This window comes from Gasterosteus aculeatus, chromosome 7 (genome assembly GCF_964276395.1).
Source record: "Gasterosteus aculeatus chromosome 7, fGasAcu3.hap1.1, whole genome shotgun sequence".
Taxonomy (NCBI): Eukaryota; Metazoa; Chordata; class Actinopteri; order Perciformes; family Gasterosteidae; genus Gasterosteus; species Gasterosteus aculeatus.
The window spans coordinates 9,911,992-9,932,162 of NC_135694.1; the positions used below are offsets into that span (position 1 = coordinate 9,911,992).

The following is a 20,171-nucleotide window of genomic DNA, read 5'->3' on the forward strand; positions in this document are numbered from 1 at the left end:
TACAAAAGCAAAAACAAAAGGCATCACAGACACAGATTTATAACAAGAAAAGACACAAGATCAAAGAAAACTTTCTCCCCCTGCGGAAGAAAACGTCTGCTGTTGTTTCTTGGTTCATATTTCTCTCCCTTCTAAACCTTGTTCCCTGAGCCTAACTTTTTATTGGGAGCCGAGTGGGGTTTGCAAAGGGGAATAAAAAGGTAAAATGGAGTAACAAGGCCTCTGTGCTTTGAAGAGCAGAACCTCTAACCTCCCACTGCATCACACAAAAGGTTTTCAAAGAACAGGCAAAGAAGAGGCCACCTTTAAGAAGAACAGCCGGGTTCGGTTCCTGGTGCTCAAACCCCCCCAAAATCGTAACGGCAACCTTTGAGCAGTGGAACCACACAGAAAATGCACAACAATTAGACCGGTTGCGACTGACACACAGAACGCAGAGTAGTGATTAGACCACCAAACACACGATGACCCTGTAATGGGAAACGGCATGTTAAACATGTTGCAGATAGAACAGGCCACAGGTGCTTTTGTGTGTGTGTGTGTGTCATTATTTGGTGGTGGTTGTATCAGAGAGCTTTTCCCCAGGCGGGTGAATAATTACATAGCATAACAGCAGCGTGTCAATTTGAAATGACAAGTTAGCGTGAAGCTAATTGCGCAGAGGAGTGCAGGTAAAAAGGTGAGTGTAATTTGATCCCCATCAGCCCACTGGCTGTTTTTGTTAAATGAAAAGAGTGGTGGAGAAGATGATGACAGACAGACACAGAGACAGATGGAGGGGGGGGCGGGGAGGGAGAAAAATACCCTCCTCCTCGCTGCCTTCCATCATAATGTCTCTTTATTGCTTTGTTGATGAACTGCTGGTGTCACCCGTCCTGCTCCTCGTTCTTATGGACTAAAAATACAAAATCGGCTTTGGTCCTGGTCTTGTTTTGTCATCCTTGCCATTGTCATTCTTTACTTTATTTTTATTGTACAGTACACTTCATGCAGACGTCACAGTAAATAGACCAAATGAAGCCTTTTTTTTTACATTGAATACCAAAATACACAAAATACAACTGCAATGTAATTTAATGCATTAAGAACACAACCACGGTGGGCAATAATTCAATGTCAGTCAGTGGAATTATGTCATACATGGAGATATCACGATGCACAACTCGTCTACATTGATAACAACAAATATAAATTAACTCCATCTTCTTTGAAAGTCCGATCATTTCACACTAAAGCTGTTATTTAAATGATCAGACTTATCAGACAGTGTTTAGTTTGTTAGTGTTGAATGCCCAGAAAAACACTTTACTCGTCCCAGGAAAAGGGAAGTTAACATCCTAACCCATTTTTCCCCGTCTTTCAACGTTTTGTCAACTTGCTGGCGGCCCTTTAGGGTAAGTGTGTTCATCTCCATATAGAACCATCGGCTGGGAATCACGAATGGTTGGCTGGATTTTGCACTGCTCAAGTGATACATTGGACCTGCTGTGAAACGTAATGAGATCATCAACGTCATTAGGAATCATCCTGTGGAGACCACGAATACCTCTTCAAAATATCACTGCAATCAAGACAAACGTTAATGAGACATTGGACCAAGGGTGAACAGATTAACTTTCTTCTTGATTTTTCTTGTTGTTTCTTTTTTGAGATAATGCAGCATAAAGCATTTTTTAGCTAAATAACCCCCGAGCTACAACTGCAGCTAATTCATTATGACAGACAACCACCTGCGTCGCGCAGCGCAACGTCAGAACTACTTACTGAAAGGATTGTCAAGTGATGATGGGTTCAAATAGTCAGATGTCCATCATAAGGGAGGAAAATGAAAAAATGGGAATGGCAGAAATCAAGCAACCATTACCGGCCTGGCAACACGCTGGGAAAAAGAGTAAAAACTGAGCTTGATTGACATCTTTTTCCCCTTCAAAGTGTGGACGAGGAGCAGAGCAGTGCGAATCAAGCAGGCAAGGAAAAAAACAGCCTGTTTTTCTTGACATTTCACTTTTCCCAATCAAAGTTGCTGAGGACGACGTGCGCAACTGAACAGCTTGCTCGCGTGCGCGCGCACACACACACACACACACACACACACCATTCTTTAGATGACACAAATAACAACAAAAACAATTAGAATGCACCCGGAATAGACATAAAAAAGGACAACCGGCATTAAAAAAGAATAATTATAGTTACGCAGTTGCATGGCGCATGTTTTTCCCCCCCAGATGTTCTAACCGATCAGCTGGGCTACGTGCGTAACAGAGGCTGCTCGAGAGTATTTTGCACCTTAAGGTGCTCATCGTCCTCTCTTGTGAAACCGCACCGCCTCCCGCGCTCTCCTCGCTCTGCCGGGCCTGTGTTGCCGTCCGACTGCAGCTCACTTCTAAGCCGGTTATATAAGGCTTCACTTTGGCTCCACTTCTCCCGAAGGCCACACACAGATGCGCGCAGGCACGCGCGTCGCCGCCGCACTAAAATAATAGCGTCGCCGCGGACGTCCGGCGCGCACTGCAGCGCGCGAGGTGTGTGGAGACTCGCACACTCGTAGGCGACGGTTTAGACAAAAAACAGCAGAGAAACAAAATAACCAATACTTGTGTTGTGTTGTGTTGATGTATTTGTATTTGTCTCCCACTAACTGCTGTGTACTCACGTGCGCGGTCAATGTTCATCCAGAACAAGGAGTTCTGCAGCTCAACTGGTTGTTCAATCAGAGTGGACTTTTTTTTATTATGGGTGACAATATATGAAAAAACACAAATGAAGCGTCTGCATGCGGCGGTTGGCCACGGATGAAGTCCCCTCTGTGGGATAATGAATTTAAATCTGTTTATTAAGAGTAAGGATTTAAGATGAAAACTTTATCAAAAAAAATCATCTGTACGAAGAAGTAAGCATTTGCAATACATTTTTCACAAATTTTCTGTTGTATTTTTGACGTTATTATTTTAGATGAGGCCCAAATTTGCAAGGTGAAGAACATATTTACTATAATAAACTATTCTGCTGCTTCCAGCAGGGTTGTTCATCACTTTGGCCGTAGGTTGGATTACTTTATACAGCCGTTTTATATCTATATATATATATATATCACCGTTAGGATTGCCTGCCTCAGAGCCTTAATTTGCAGGAGTAAACGTTTGAATTATATTTCATGCTTTTAGGTTGCAGAAAATGCCCTACAAAGAAATGTTATTTTATGTAACGGTTAAAAAAAGTCATTGTTACAATGGAAACTCTGTACGATGAAAGGGACTGAAAGGGCGGAAGGAGACAAAGATGCCTCTGAGCTACAGTGAAATAGGCTTGAAAACAAATAGAATAAATCACCTGTCATTGGTAAAAGAAACAGGTGGCTTTCAAAATGTGTGCAGAATATAATAGGAATATTTTTATGTTTCAGTGTCAAGTGCAGCATAATGCAGCCAATAACAAGCTGGAAATAAAAAGTGTATTTCTAAAAATGTCTTAATAGAAATTGAGTGTTAGTCTAGTATTAGAACTGTATCAACTACATATAATATGTATAATATATATAATATATATACTATACCATGCACCGTATATCGAGAGTCATTCATGTTATTCTGGACTGGAAACCAAGTAAGTAATAGTATTCTCTGGGAAAGCATCAACTAAAGTTTAGTTTAATTCATTTCATTATTATTATTATGTGTTCAGAAAAGGAAAATGATACCTTTGGTGGGTGTTAGGCAGCAGTGGGGGCAGAGGGTGGTTCCCGCGCTGCAACCGCAGCAGTTTATCAATTCTCTCAATCTCAACCTACAACAAATTGAGATTGATCTGAAACAATCACGCAGACCTTTTCACAATCTGTCTTAGACTCACAGCAACGTACAATATACAGTATTTATACCTTTTTTAACATCTACGGAAGCACTCTAATACCCATCATCTCGTTACTTTGTTTATGGACACGCGTGAGCGAGTGTGTGTGTCTGTGTGTGTCTGTGTGCAGGCACACGAGTAAGTAGGTGTTGAGTAGCTCGTTTAGGCAATGTGTGCCAGTCCGACGTGATGGACGAGGAAATGGAACAGAGCCTGACAGCCTGTGAGTGAGCCTCGGCCATAAATGATGGACGCTTGTACACGGACCACGTGCGTGTGTGTGTGTGTGTGTGTGTGTGCGCGCGAGTGTGTGTCTATGTGTCTGCCTGCGTGAGTGAGTGAGAGAGAAAAAGATGGGGACATTGTCCTAGAGCGAAAACACAACAGCCAAAATGCAGCGAATAACTCAATGAGATTTGGTGTGTGTGCGTGCGTGCGTGTGCGTGTGTGTGTGTGTGTGTGTGTGTGTGTGAGAGAGGAGGCTGAAGATGAGTAACCGGAATGACGCCAGTTCGACGTTCGGACAATTCGCCAATCTCCCTCCTGGCTGGTGAACTGTGACCCCACTACAGACCACAGCGAGGTCCGGCTGTTGAGACGGGGAGGGGGGGGGGGGGGGGGGGGGGTGGCGCGGGCCGGTGGTCGGGTGGTGTTCTTCGCTCACCCTTCAGAAACACTCTAAAGGGATTCATACAGTCGTCACAAGCCGCCGCTCTCGCGTCATTAACTCTCAATGCGGCTCCCTCTAATTAAACGTTGTGATGCGCCTGGCTGTTCATCAGATGCCGTTACAGAATGCAGAATGTGGAAACGCAGCAAGCAAGACGCACTAAAAAGCGCCGCACGACCGACTTCATCTCTCGTGTTATAGAGCTGCAGAATGAATCACTTTACAGCTGGAGATCGCAGCTTGTGCCCTCTGTGCATTTTCTAATGACAGAAGGTCCTTTGTATTCCTTTGTAGTCTGAATACTTTGTATGAGGAGCGTGACGCTCTTCTTCTTGCTTGTCCATCTCAATCAATACATAGTTACCTCGCCTGTAGCAGCATTAGCTGAATAATAGCCTTTTCAGCGACTTCAATGTCAAACGACAAATTTGACAAACTTCAAAGGCGAATTATGCAGTCATGGTGGCGTCCCCGCTTGTTCTAGCTGCTGACGAAAGGGTAAGAAGGGCTTGATATTATATAGGAATGATCATATGGGATGAATTGCTGATGTACATTTAGATTTTTCTGTCTCGCTTTAGTTTGTCTGACTGTATTTCTGGCTCTATTTTGGCCATTTTTGTAGGTTTAAAAGGGAAGAATAAAGAAAATAATTGCAGTGGTTGAGCAGGCTTTGGCGTACTTCTACCTTTTAGTAGTAGTGAGTATGCACACAGAAAAGGATAAATCAAATATGTTGCTGTACTGTCATTTGAAACTGTCTCTGAATGGCAAAACTGTAAATGTTGGAGCAACTCCAGCAATAAAAAGCAAATTACTGACCATAATGAATATTCAATAAGTACTTCAAAACTTTAATTTTAACATTCATTTAAGCTTGATTCGCTTGAAGGAATCTGATAGTTTTCCTACTAGTTCTTCAAAGATAAATGAGCAGCAAATACAAGACCTAAAACCGCGTCAATGTACTCGGGCAGCATGAGTATCAGTCATAAACTATAGAACAAGCTAAAGTAGTTAATTATGGATTGATATTTAATATTAGTTGTTGGATCATCTAACATGAACCAGCTAAATGAATCAGAATTACCACCTATACCCACATGGGTGTATCTCATTACAACTTGTCCTTTGCGGTCTTCTTATAAAGCAAAATTGTCCATCATTGTGTGTCGCAGATGCTGAGTGGAACTCACAAGACCCGGAGTCATTCCACTCACGGCCGTGTTTATTTGATGTTTGTTGAAGGACTCTGTGGGCTGGAGTCGATGCACTGTATGTACAAACCGACTTAACGCAGAGGATTTGACAGCCGTCTGTCTCTGACAGCGTCACTTCGACTAATATAAACCGCGTCTCCCCTTGAAACACTGTCTCCAGCTGGCGTGAGACTCAGAGCACACCCCGTGCGCCTGACTACATCTCAATTGTTTGGTACACGTGCTGCTGCCACCTCGATTCCTCCATGGTTTCCTCGACCTCGCTCCCTCCCGACAGCATTGAATGAATCTTTTTACTTCCCTTCTCTCGTTTCCATTCCCTCACTCCCTTTTTTTTGTCTGCCATTTTTCCCATTCCCTCTCAATTTTCATTCCCGTGGTGCCTCATTCTCAAGCCTCAAGCCTGAGACGCGGAAAAAAAATATTGTTCAAACCCGGCTGATGGGTGAGAAAATGAAATATAAAGAAAATGGAAGGGAGAAAGATGGAGAGGACAAAGACATATGGGTTTATGCTGACACACACGTTTTTCAAAATAATGTGATCGTACGAGACAGAGAGAGAGAAAAGCTGTGTGTCCGACAGGAAGGAACAATGAGTCAGTTATTTGTACAGGTATAAAAAGGTTCCTTGGGAGAAAAATGAAAGGAAAATGTGAGGGAAGCAGAGGAATGGAGTTTAAACATACAGCTCGTCACTTTAACAAAAATAAACTTTTTGTCATAAACTTTAATCTGACAGCTGTACGTGAGAAGGATAAAGTGTGAAACGATCGAGTTCCTGTCCCTACTTCTAGAGCTCCTAATGGCATTTGCAAGATTCCAACGCCTACCAATCAGACCGGATGCGTCTCAAAGACTCCACTCCAACTGTGCGGATGACTTTATATCCAGACTCCGTCTGACTATTAGTGACTAAGTTGGCTCCGGCTGGACGGGCGGTGAATGACTTTAGCCGTACTGTTTACAACACGGCGGGTTGGTCACAAACCGTTGCCATTATACTATGAAATGCCGTTTTAGTCCAAATTAAATAAATGAATAGATACATAAATACATGAAATATGCATTTGAAATACATCATGAAATAAATAAATGAGGCAATAAATACATAAATATTAAATACATTTAATTATTTCATGGTACTTTTATTTCATAATTCCACTTTTCATTTCATGGTACTTTGATTTCATAATGCCACTTTTCATTTCCAGAGTCTTTTATTTCATAATGCCGTTTTTCATTTCCAGAGACTTATTTCATAATGCCGTTTTTCATTTCACGTTCTTATATGCAAGTCAGGGGGCGTGGCTACATCTAACATTCAGAACAGACAACAGAGCCGTGTGCAAAAGAAGGCTGGCTAAGGGACGTGAGTGTTGACATAATGGAAGACATCGGTGGGCTCCGAGGTAGCATGCTAGCATTAGCAGATCAACAGCATTCCATACCATACAGCTAAACAGCACACGGCAAATATGTTTCCAAAAACATTTGAGGAAACAAACACGCAACAAAGTAACAGAGAGCTGGATGGGAGTTTACGAACAACATGGGAGGCAAAGAGGGAAAGAACACTGGAGGACGGAGGAAAAAGAAGAAGAGGAGCTGGGAGAGGTGTAGCACTGCAGGATAGGGAAAATAAAAAAAGATGTAAAGATGAAGAGATGACAGCCTGAAGGAGAGGCAAACATAGATGTAGAGACATTACCGGGGGGTGATGATCAAGAAAGCATGAAGGTCAAAGCCATTTGATCCCTGTGCAGCCTCACACACACACACACACACACACACACACACACATACGGACCTCCTCATGCGTTCATGCATACACTATGGCTATAAATGTGTGCTTTAGAGTTTAGATTCTGATTGCGATGCAGCCATGCACTATGCACTACAGGATCAGTGCAAGACAACCCGGCCATTTAAAACCAACAGCCTCTCAGACCTCTATCCAGCCTGCTCGTTTCCTCCATGAATACTGTGAACATAGATGTCATGCCGAAGCCCGAGCGTTATCAGCACATGACGCAAACACTTGGTCTGCTAGTAGTCTAGGAGTTAGGGGCAATGTGCATTTATTTTTGTATTGTTTCTCACTTTTGTGATCCATTCTGAATGACACTTACACTAAATTATCATTAATTGAGTGATGACATCATACAATAAGACAACAGATAAAGCTTCATTCTTAAAAAAGTATTGGTCAAAAAAAAGTTTCTATTTAGGTTGAATTCTTCAATCCTAGTGGCAGCATGTGTGCGTCTGGGTGTGTGCACTAAGCCAGTTCCAAATCTCACCAGTGTGGTTCCCTGTGTTCCAGAGGTGATAGATTACTAGAGACACTCACTCTATCTCCTGTGACGCCCTTGGTCTGTTTGTCTCCTCACGTAAAAAAAAGATAACTGCTATGTCCAGGACAGCCTTCCCTTTTACCATTTTGACATTTGCAGTTTTGTCAGAAGAGCTGCGTGTGCTCTTTATTGGGATAACCTTTGAGGAGGGAAGAGTGTTTACGTTGTCTTGACATATGGGAGAGGAGGAGAAGGTAGAGGGAAACAGGAAAAGATACGGTGGAAGGTTACGTAATCAAACGCAGACAGGTTCAGCTGCCCTGTTGCCATTTCATGTAGTATTTCATCTGTGAGTTAATCCCTGCGGTATGTTGGAGGGGTGGGGGGTGGGGGGGGGTTCTTGTCCATGAAAAACACAAAAGGAACCAATTAGCGTTTGTGTGTTTTGAGGAGTCATTCAACCCCTGGGCTATTTCTGCGTCCAAACAAAGGCTTTGTTGGTGATCTGTGCGGTCCCCTCCCAGCGTGATCGGAGATCCCTTCACTGTTTATCAGTCCATGTGGCCTTTGAAGTCCTCTCGCTGCTTTCACACCAAGGCAGCTTCCACACAGAGGTCTAACACAGAGGTCTTCTCTGCTCCCCCACTCCTCGTCTGTCTTTTCTCAGTAAGCAGCATTTAGGCGGATCAATTGGCAGAAGAGGAATGTAATATTAACAACATGTTAGTGTTGTCGTCGTGTGTGTGTTGGCAGTGTGCCGTGCTGCGCATCGTGCAGAATGCCAAACTGTGGTGCCGACAGCTCCACGTCTGAGTGGCCCGTTTGTAGCTCTACAACCTTTTTAGACCGTATCAATGTGGGGAGCTTTCCTCCCTGGGGGAGTGAGAGGAGGAGTATTTAGCTGGTCGTCGTCGGTTGGTGAGATGCCACCAAATCCCTCACAGTGTCCCTTTAAAATGTGTATTGTTGGACGGTGTAAGCGGCACACTATACGCTAAATGTCCACAAAAATAACCATAAATGCCACTTGAAACTCCCTTTAAGCTCCCGATGTGCACAGGGAGTGGAAAGAGCAGCATCAGCATGTGTGTACAAAGAGCTGAATGTGTTGTGAGGGCTGGACTGGGACCATGGACACAAAGAGTTGAAGCACAGAGCTTGTTTGGGGCTGACCCTTTGCCATCTTTCCTCCCTGCCTCCATCCAAATCCATCTCCTTCTCACAGGCCGGCCGTGTAAGAGCTTATTCCACCGCGGGCCGCGGCACCGGGACATTACTAACCAGAGAGCGGATGAGGCCGAGCTCCTAATGCTGACAGAGTGGAACACTGAGGGAGGGCCAAGATGGAGAGCGCAGACTAATTTAGGTCAAAGGCCCAGGAGGGACACGAAGATGCATACACATCCCTGTTTTCACTTCCTTTGTGTCTTCTTCTGGCGCTTACATTGTCCTTGTCCTTAAGTGCCAGCTGTGCATATTCTATTAGAGGAGAGGTCCACTCTGAATTATGGCCGCAATCATTGAGTTTGAAATCATGGGAGATTTCCTATTCATGTCAATTTGTCCCACTGAGGTCTTCTAAAATGGTATCGAAATCCTGTTAAACCTGAATGCAAAAATCAAGGAGACTCCTGGGAAATAAGGCGGAGCTGACTGCGGTATATAACAGAAAACATGTTATTTTAATGCTTTTGGACAGTTTAATTGCCATCTCTTTTTCAATCCCCCAGCTTTCACCCCCCCCCCAGCTACTCCATAGTAAAACAGCAACGGGGTAATGTGTTGTGTCACCCCGAGACTAAACCTCCACTTACTGTAAAACCCAGTGTGGGGGGGCGGGCCCTGTGTGCCGCGGATTGGATGGTCCGAGAAACCCCCCCCCCACCTTAATTAAGAAAACAGCTTTAAATAGATATTGTTCCTTATGGGAAAATTGCTCATATCCCTGTAGAAGCTGAACAGACACATTTTAAAGCTTTTAAGTTGAACTGCTTAATTATTACTTTAGGTCTAGATAAGAGAGTAAATCTGCCTTTTTTTTTGTTAATAGGATACTTTTACTTCTTCTTGTATGTATGTGTGACGCTTTGGATGAAAGCGTCACACATACACTAAACCTTTGATCAGTTTTTAATTTATTTTTTCACTAATTAGTTGTTTTTCCTGAATGTCGAGTGAGAATTAATACTCAAGTTGTTTCTCAATGTTAACTTATCACATCTTGTCACCGGATGTGTAAATCTACCATTTGTGACAGATTAAAGCAAATACCGCTGTGTATCTAGCAAAGGTAATATCCAAGAAATTAAAGTAAGGAAACCCAGTTAATCGACTCTCTCGGTCTAGAAATGTAATGTGCAAAGGCAAATTGAGGCCGCTGCTATTTAGCTGATCTGAGTAGTTTAACCATCGTTTAAGCTTTCATAGGATTTCCTTGAGAAGTGGGTGGTGAATAGTGACGGACTAAACGGACGCAGAGCGCTGCGGTTTAGCTCCGCTGTGTGCTCACGTGTCGTGGCTGGCTTTTCTGCCGCTGTCCGTGGTGCTGAAACCTGAGCTGACATCAGCTGCTGGGTTGTTTTTTTGCCTTTCCTGCCTCACAGCACTCGATACTCGACAGTAGTAAGTTCTTGGTTAGTGACCATTGACTCTACTGTTGACCTTACACCGCAGAACCGTTTAGAAAATAAACAACCAATGAGCTTTACACCCGTGTCTACTATATATTATGAACAGGTATTGTTATATTTATGAGCCCCCCTAATTATTACGCTTTATTCTAGTACTCAAAACGCATAAGTCGGTATGCTTTATTTTAAGTTGTGTTATGAGATTTAGTTTTTTTACAACAAAACAAAATTAACATATTACCACAAACAAAATTACGACATAGAACATATTACAGAATGTAATTATAATGCGTTATAAGAAGCAAAAAAAAGAATTGTTATACTTGACCATTTGCTATTATAAAATGCTTTACCTTGTGTTATTATTATTGTACTAAAGCATTATTAATATGTTGAGTGGATATAGCTATAATTATACATTGATATAAACAGACTATAATGCATTAGGTGTGACTTCCACACAGATATCGACATGGGCGTTGTAGAAAGTGTATCCAACGGATGCTTTTCAGTAAACACAGGGAAGCTATCCAACAATCTCGAAGACGGTACAAAACCACCAGCGACTCTGAAAGGCTTCAAAAATAACGTAACGAGATACGAGATGATCTTTTCTTATTCTCACGAGTGTGTGTACATCAGCATGTGTGCGCTACGCGGAGAGTCTGTGCTCACGTGTGCGCTGCACTGACCCAGGCGTTGGAATCACAACTCCATGGATTATTCTGAACGTGCAGTCATTAATACTCGCAGTCAGCTCGAACCCGGCAGCTACTCTCTTGCTAGTGATAAATTGCGTGGCAACATCGCATCGACTTCTCTCCTTTGAGAACATATCGGCAGACTTGTTCCACCGGAGGAGGAGGCCTTACCTCTGGATAACCTCCCGCTCTCTCTGTCTATTCATGTCCCTCTCTTTTCTTTTAACTTCTCCCCTTTTCTATTTCCTTATCCCTGCCCAACTATTCAGTGCTATGGGAGGCAGTGGGGCCTGGCAAAGGGAATTGTGTGTGTGTGTGTGTGTGTGTGTGTGTGTGTGTGTGTGTGTGAAGGGGTATTTTGCATTCACTGCCACTGGCCTCCTCGGCTTCAGAAGCCCTAAAGAGATGGCCCTTTGAGCTCTATTGAAAGAGATGGAGTGTGTATGTGTGAGGCGGATGGGAGAGTGACAAAAGGCAATATAACTTGTAATGCAGAATAAGCAGTTCATGTGGATGCGTATGTGTCCCTGCGCCAAAAGGAGGGAGTCTTGTTTTTCTGTGTGACAGAAAGTGTGCGTCTGTACCGACGAGGGTTTGCCTGTATGACTGCACACATCTGCACAATCAGTACCTGAGCCTCGGGGATATCTGGAGATATTATTTATTCCCAGACAGCAGAATCTGGCCTTTAGCGATGCGCTCCATAAGTTGCTGGACTCTATGATCGTCCTATATTGTCTTTTTTTCACCAGTCTGAGAACCCAATTTGTTTCCAATTTACCTGAAACAAGGGCAAAAGATGTATATAATCCTTTCAGTGCTGTAATCCTTCGTGGACTATTATTTTCTTCTTTCTCCAAGTGGTTCTTCTATCAAAATGAAGAGTTCCAAATGAAAAATAAAAATGGTATTTAAACATAGAATATCAATTTCACTCAGTTCAACAACACAATTGAAAACAATCACACTGCACTGTTTCTATAAGCGTATCTCTATTGCAGAGCATTGCTCAGTAATTTCCAAAAGCTGTTGGTCGCATCATGAACACGGTACCGGGATAGCTGACCACGCTGGCCTGCAAGGGCCGACTCAGCAGTTCAGCAGGTGAACCGTATCAATAAACTGGAGGATTAATTATTAAAAGGCGAACGCATTGAGAGCCGAGGACAATTTATGACTGTCCATTTCCCGCTCTGCTTTACATGACAGAGCTGAATCCTGTTTATGGTGATTGCTGGAGCTCAGTGAGCTAAGAGCGTGCTGGAAAAAAGCATTACTAAAGCATATTTTAATGAAACAATGCTGTGTGTGAAGCTTGTTTAAAGTGAAGCACAGATAATTGGGGGAGTTATCTAGTGTAGCGTACTGTATGTTATTTAATATGAAGTGAAAAGACATATTAATTAAATTAAATTATTTCAAAAGCTTCAAAAATGCAATTTATAGAGGAAATTTGATCTGTTGAACAGCCCTCAGAGCAGAGAATGGTCTGCTCTGATTGGCTTGACAGACAAACACGGTGCACTTTTGCAACAGTAGTTCTCAATCAGTGGGCTAGATACCACACGAATGAGCCTACATGTGACGTACGAAGGGAAACCACGTGTGTATCGCTCGTTGAATGGCCTCTTTTTCTGATCTAGACGGCCCAAAAAAACTGTTGTCTTACTTCACAGTCGGCAGGTTGGCAGGGACTCCAGGTACCGTGATGTACGTGTAGAAGCACAATAGTGTGTTTTTCATACAGGTTGGAACGGAGCCTCCTGTGGGTTTTAAAGAGTCAGAAGCCCAGCCACAAGACGTCCATTTTCCTTAGCATGACTCAGAGCCACTGCCCCATCTGAGTTTATTTTAAAGTTGCTTAACCGATACGAGAGGGCTCAGATCAGACTTCATCAAATCCCATTAGATGTACTTGATCAATCCCTGAGTTAAACCAGATGATATCCCAGATTGTGCTGTAAACCGCTACAGAAACAAAGCCAAAAGAACATGGATAGTCAAAGCCTGAGAGCTTATTATTTAATTACTGTTGTAAAGTCAATTCACTCTCCTGAGGCTAAACCGATCATTTAAATGGGCTGTCCACAGCTAAATCCTATTTCTGCCTTCATTGCTCATCCAAAGCATATGGTGATGACGACTGGAAAGCTGTTAGAATTTCAGGCGGGCAAGGGGGGGGGGGGGGGGGGGGGGGGGACGCATCGCCAAGAGAAAAGGAAGGGATGAAATGAGTAAAATGGGATGGAACATTGGGTGGGAATAGACAGAGATAATATGAGCCGAGTAAGAGCAATAGAGAGGAAGAAGATGGGGAACGGACAGGAGACTCCATCAAAACGATGTCCCACTTGAACAAAACGGGTGCAAACACACCGCTGAGATTATTAGGACCATGTGATGTGCACGCACATGCATCCACGGTTAGAACCCACTCACCCATGCATGCAGCGATACGCACCCGCCCTTCTCTTTCCATCTCTCTGCCTCACAAGCTATAAATAGCTGGAACTGAGCCTTTTGCTAATTCCTTCAATCAGAGTCTAGTGAAAAGGTAGAAATGCAGGCGCTTTCGATGCGCTCCCTAACAGGACGATACAGGAAGTGGTGGATGGTTACCATCACAACCCCTTCCCCCACTTCCCCCGCCGATCTAAATTATGCACTCCTTCAACCTCCATCCTTCCGTCCGTCCAATGCTGGTTCTTTTATTTCCTGTGTCTCTCATTAACTACACGGCTCCTTCTCAATTGAAATCCTTAAAATGCAATCAATATCATAATCTGGCAGTGTTCTCTGTCTCAGTCATGAAATCGCATTACGCATTGCTGGCATCCACAATGCATCCATTATGCAGATTAGTTCTCCGCTTACAGTCATTATCGATATTTGCGGAGATCATTTTAACACAGTTACACTCAAATCTTTAACGAAGAATCTCTCAGTTCAGTTTACTGGATTTAAATGTCAAGTGTCTGAAAAACAAGAATAATTTATAATAATAATAATGATAATAAGTGCAGCGAGATACATTGGCTAAGAAATTGTAGCCAGGCACAGCTGTCACTCTATTAAAGGACCAAAAGCTTTTCGTTGAATTTAGGCAACAAAGGTACTTGGGTTTGGAGAACAAAAGTAATTGGTTACAAAAGTACAGAGTCACAGCTCTGCTCTCATACACTCAAAGTCCCTCCCTCACTCACCCGATTGGCTCATTTAGTGCACCCGTCAGCTACACCCACCTCATCAGCTCAATCACTCCCACCTGCCCACTACTCACCTCAGTGTCTGAAGCCCGGTCACTCGGTCTATTTCTTTATGTTGTAATGTCAAAATGTTGATTCAAGCTGTAATATAATCCAGTGTGCAGATACTTCACTGACCAACTCAAGTGATGCAAGAGTTACATTACAGTAAAATGTAAGTCCAGTTTGACTGGATTTCAAAACTTTTAAAACCTTAAACGGTTATAGAAGCTGACTGTATATCTCACAGGAAAGAAAATTCTTAAAGACACCATGGAAGATGTTAAAAGAACTCCATCCTACACTACGCGATACGACACTACACAACAACTCCCTTTCCCACCCGTGATCAAAGTTCTCCTCAAATCTTCTCTTTGTCTTGTAAAACATGGCAGCCTCACTTCTGGACGAATAACTTCTCCCACATTTTAGCAGTACATCAAACCCGGAGGTTAAACCAGCTTAGCAGTCAGCGATTTAGAAAATCCTCCACCGAAGGATATTGTAGGTCTGTGCTGAAAGGGCCGGTGTTAAAGTCCAGATATTTCTCTAATATGAACAGAGATACCGTTTTGCCATCCATGGGGTATTGTCTTTGTATATTTACTGACTTGTTGATCCTTTTCCGTCTTTGAGTAAAACTCCACTATCCTTTTGTTTTCCAGGGAGCTTCAAACAGTCACGAGCAAGCCAGCAGAACGTTTTTTCCAAACCCAGTCTCCAAAGAGCCTCCCAAAAACAAAAACACAGCATCTATTCATCTTGAAAGCATTTTCAGGGCCAAATCTTTCCTCCGTTAAAGTCCTTGCCAGGGTCTCCAACAGCCCCATGCACCTAGTATACCGTGGCGGCCGGTGGCCTTTGTCTTTGTATTGGATTGTCCCAGATGAATGGAAAGGTTGAAAGAGAGTGACCAAACCTGGCTGATTTGATTCCCCCCTCACCCGCACTCCCACCCGGAGTAAGACAAGACCCAGGAGGATAGTAGCGGTCTGCTCCCCTGTGCCTCAGGATGGAGGCGAGGAAGAGGCAGGTGGAACATGAGAGGAGGTGGAAATCAAGGAAGATGGACTCGGTCAGATAGTGTTGGAAGAGGATTGGGATGAAGCCCTCTGCCCTGACCTCCATCCTCTACACAACGACAATCAGCGAGAGATGACTCCCTGTGCCCAAGTCTGTCCATGTCCGTCTATTAAGGGCCGTTTTGTCTTCTTCTTCAAGAAAAACTTTTGGTGTGGTGCGAGGGGGGTGTTGGTGTCCTGGGAGCTACAGGCCCATACAGTATGTAACAGCAATTGTAAATTCTCAGGGTTGTGTATTCTGCCTGCAGGAAGACGGTGATCTATTTCCCCCATTATTCTTTAGAAGGTATCACTTGGACCTGGCAGCAGAAAGACACAACATAAAGAAAGTATATTTTTCGGGCATCAGTAGCAATCTCTATATATATTTTTGTCCTCACTGCTGGCATCTCTCACTGTCTCTTATTATTTTGTTTGTTTTATTGGTTTTATTTATTCATTCATCTTTAGCCCTTTGGCGATGTCGCAGTGCAGCCCTCGGCCACGGTTATTGTGTTAGCATCGAACCCCTTCTTCACAAATCATCTTCAGAAAACTGAAATATTGCAGAAGGTTGAGATGTGGGAGTTTGAGTTTGATGCATGGAGATAGATGAAGTATTGGATGGAATAATTTATAAGGCCCCCGGCTCTCGCAGCCTGCAGCCCAGCCCAAGAAGCACGGCGCTGACAATGCTGAGGTTAGCGGTTCAAATCCCAGAGGATTATCTGGCAAACTGAAGTATATTCTCATTCAACAGGACTAATTGAATAGAACCAGCAGCTTAGAGGGCATTTTGTAACAGATCATTAGGGTTAAACCTCAGCCGACCACCAATAAAGGCTGCTGGAGTCTCCGTTCATTCGAGATGCTTACTTGTCGGTTTTATTTCGGAAATAAATCTCTACATTCAGGAATTCTTTATCTTCAAATGTTGTTCACTCCGGCAGGATAACCCATTGAAACGCTTCAGGGAAACCAAACTGAAGGTCTTGTCTTGGGCTGTGGGACATGCAGAGTGATGCTGTATGTTGGTCGGCACTTTGAGGGAAAACAAAGAGACGAATACAAAACGGCCACCTTTCTTTTAGAAAATGAAACAGCTCAAGTCTGCTGGTCATCGTCAAATATGCAAAAGCTACAGGAAAGCAGCAAGGTGCCTGTTTCAGGAGGTGTTAGATGAAAAGTTCTGAATGTTAAGCACTGTAGCTCCAAGGGACCACAGTACGGGGAGGCCACGCAGCCGGTGCAGGCGCTATAACAATGACAAGATTAGCCTTCGAAGTCACTGTTCCTCCATCACATCCATGCTCTCTGCCTCACTGCACAAAAAAGCAGCTATCGTGGATGCAATCCCGTGAGTCGGTGGACATTTACAGCGAGCTCCCATTGGAGGGCTTCCGAGTCCTTCTCCTCCAACTTATTCACTAAGAAGCCTCGCTGCTGAGAGAAGCATGCATTTCGTCTCGGAGTTGGAGGCATCAGCGGCCGGCCGTTCCGCCTCTCTTCCCCTCGTCCATAAATTCCCTGTGGCTCTGGAGGAGCAAGATGAGAACCTCTGGCTATGATTTATGGGATGTCATCTCCAGGGGAACCGTTGGAAGCCCTGGCTTCCACCATTCAGTAAAGGAGCAACTTGCCGGAGGGCAGAACCAGTTCCCCTGGGTCCAAAGGTCTGATGTTGTACCACGCGCAGACAAGCTGGGTTCACATTATTGTGGTGTTCCAAAGACCATGATCATGTGCTTCAATGATCTTCCCGTTTATTAAAGAATGTATTCATAGTTAATCACATTGAGAACAGGGTTAAAACTTAAGATTGACGAATTGAGAACTAATAAATATGGTTCCGGGCTTCAAAATGTTGATGTCCTGAATGTATTTGAATCTGAAGTCCTCATTACCACATTAGCTTTCTGTACATCAAATAGTAACAAATGTAATCTTGTATGATTACTCTAACATGATTAGTGATGTTCTCTTTCTTTCTCAAAGTAGTAATTTCAGAAACATATTTCTCCGTTAGCACTGTGGAATTAGTGAAACAATAACAAAACATGGCTAGCTTTGCAACCTATTAAGCACTTAAGTATTAATTAAGGAGACATTACTAACCACCAAATGTTGACGTATGTGTTTATCTATGGACAAACAAACACATTCTTCACACAGTGTCCCACTTTCCTCCATTTGCACTGATGGCAGCATTAAGCAGTAATTTTGCAGACTTAATCCACTTTAAATTAGAGGAGGTTTTCAAAGGATTCTGTCTTAAGAGTGCCCTATAAAAAGGCCTCAGGAGACTCAGATGCAGCATTCATTATTTAAAGGAAGGAGAATAGAAGGGGAGGGGACAGCGAGTTTTGTCTGATTTTTAAACTACCGGCCAAAAGCTTTTACCTCGCCGCTTTTTACGTCTCCCCTTTTATTCCCCTCACCGAGCGCCACGAAAAAAAAAAAGAAATAAAGGAGACAAATACACATTTAAGCGGGAGGAGAAGCAGAGAGCAAACGAGGGACAAAGGCTGAAGAAAACCCTGGAGCTGTTGGAGAAGTGCTGAGACCAGCAACGTCACGCCTGAATCATGACAGCGGCGATAACCGCGGAGGAGGAAAGTTCACGCGTTGCCACTGAATGTTTTTAACACCAAATTAACTCACATTTGTTATAATATAGATGTCGCAACGCAATAAATCCTCTCCAATGCATTAAACATCTGCCCCGCTGAGACGGTGACTGTTGTGCTGACGCTGTAATTCTGCTGCTCCCGGTTGATGAATGAAGGTCACTATTTCACACCTGTGTGACTTTGGCAGAGAGCTCGCTGCACACCTAAGGGACGGTATGCGAGCGGGGGGCTGGCTGTATATCTCTCTCTGCATTAAATATCACCAGCTGTACATCTCGCTAAAACAGGGAAAAACAGAACAGCTGCGCGACACAATGAAATGACTCCGGACCTGATGCATAGCGTTCTATGAGCACCCCGAGTGGCGATGGCGGGGTGTTCCAGGGCTGGTGCCGGGGAGCGGAGAGGCGGAAAGGAACGAAGGAAGCAAGTGTTGAGCTGCCGGAGGCCAAAGGAAAGAAATGTCCAGTCGAGTGATGGAAGTGCTGACAGGGCGACGGAAATGTGTTAGAGTGAAGAACGCTTTCAGAGTGGAAATCACTGCCTCATCACTGCACTGACGTACACACAGAGACAGCAAGAGAGACACAGATGAATGTGAACATCAAGGCACGCACGCGCTGGTATTGGCGCGGTCACAGCAGGTGATGGAGGACACTTTTTGTGTTTTGAACTTGAGTGCATGTGGTTATCAAGACCAAAAAAAAAAAAAAAGAGAAAACACGTCGTTTTGAGTTGAAACCAAGAGAGCGTTTCTGGGTGGGGAACCTTACAGCGTCCTCTCTTTGCGAAAGGGGCTGGCGTTGTGCAGCTTAGAACAGAGGTAAAGAAGTGAAGAAGACAAACGTGACACATGTTTTACAATGCCCCGGGCGAGGAGAGAGAGAGAGCGCCTCCTCTCTTCATATCACATCCAGAAAAGTGGAAACATTTCGCTTGTATTGCTTGCATACCTAAGAGGGCCCGGGCAGACAAAAAGTGTCTGCAGAAAAGATCCGAGTTGAGAGCCGCGGCTTCTTGACGAGGAACAAAAATAGGAAAAGGCAAATGTCACCTTATCTTTTCCTCATAAAGCACCTGGAAACTGCTTGAGTCTTGGATTTTTAACACCTTGAATGGGAAGGACTGTAAAACCAGTGTATGTGATTGAAAAATGATCCATGATATATCTTGCATATTGCTCTTTTTTTATATATAAGCCCCCACGGAAACACACACCATATACATATCAAATATTCATGGCGTTTAAAGGAGTTAATGTACATGGAAAGTAATTTAAACATTCTGAGGTATTGCAGACAATTTTTCAACATGAAAGAGAACTTCCCTAGACTCCTCTCCTTTATGAGTTGTACTAATTGACCGTTCCCTGCACCCCTCCAGTGAACAGCAATTGTCCAATCATAGCGTAGCAACTGTACCTAGGCACAGCTGGCCTGTCAAGCTCTGGATTTCTCTTCATGCTAAAGTGGTGTACACAGGGTTGTAGTAAGAGCTGTATTCAAGGAGTTAGATGCAGATTTGGCGCCTGGGATTTGAGGCCTTGGAGTGATTCTTAAGTAATTCATTTAGACCCCAATTTTTTTTGTTTTGTTTTAAATGGGTCCACTGGAAATATAAGATGTTAGCTTGTTATTTTCAACCATCTCATAACGGTCATGTAAAATCAGCCAACATCGGTTCACACCAGAATAAAAATGACACAGTGAACCCATTATTATTAGTAACCTTATTGGGGCTGGGTATCATCAGAACCAACAAAGTTTGTAATTGTTGGCTTTGTGAGCCATGTTGCTTTTATTGCCGCTGTTAGCTGCTGGAAGTGGTGCCAGGCATCTCTGTGCTAAGAGCCGCATGGGTTGAAGC

General features: G+C 43.6%; 1 protein-coding gene across 4 annotated transcripts in view; it reads right to left on the reverse strand.

The window, feature by feature from the left end:
* The window catches only part of nlgn2a (neuroligin 2a), a 147,392-nt gene that overhangs the window by 73,540 nt on the left and 53,681 nt on the right, over positions 1 to 20,171 (reverse strand).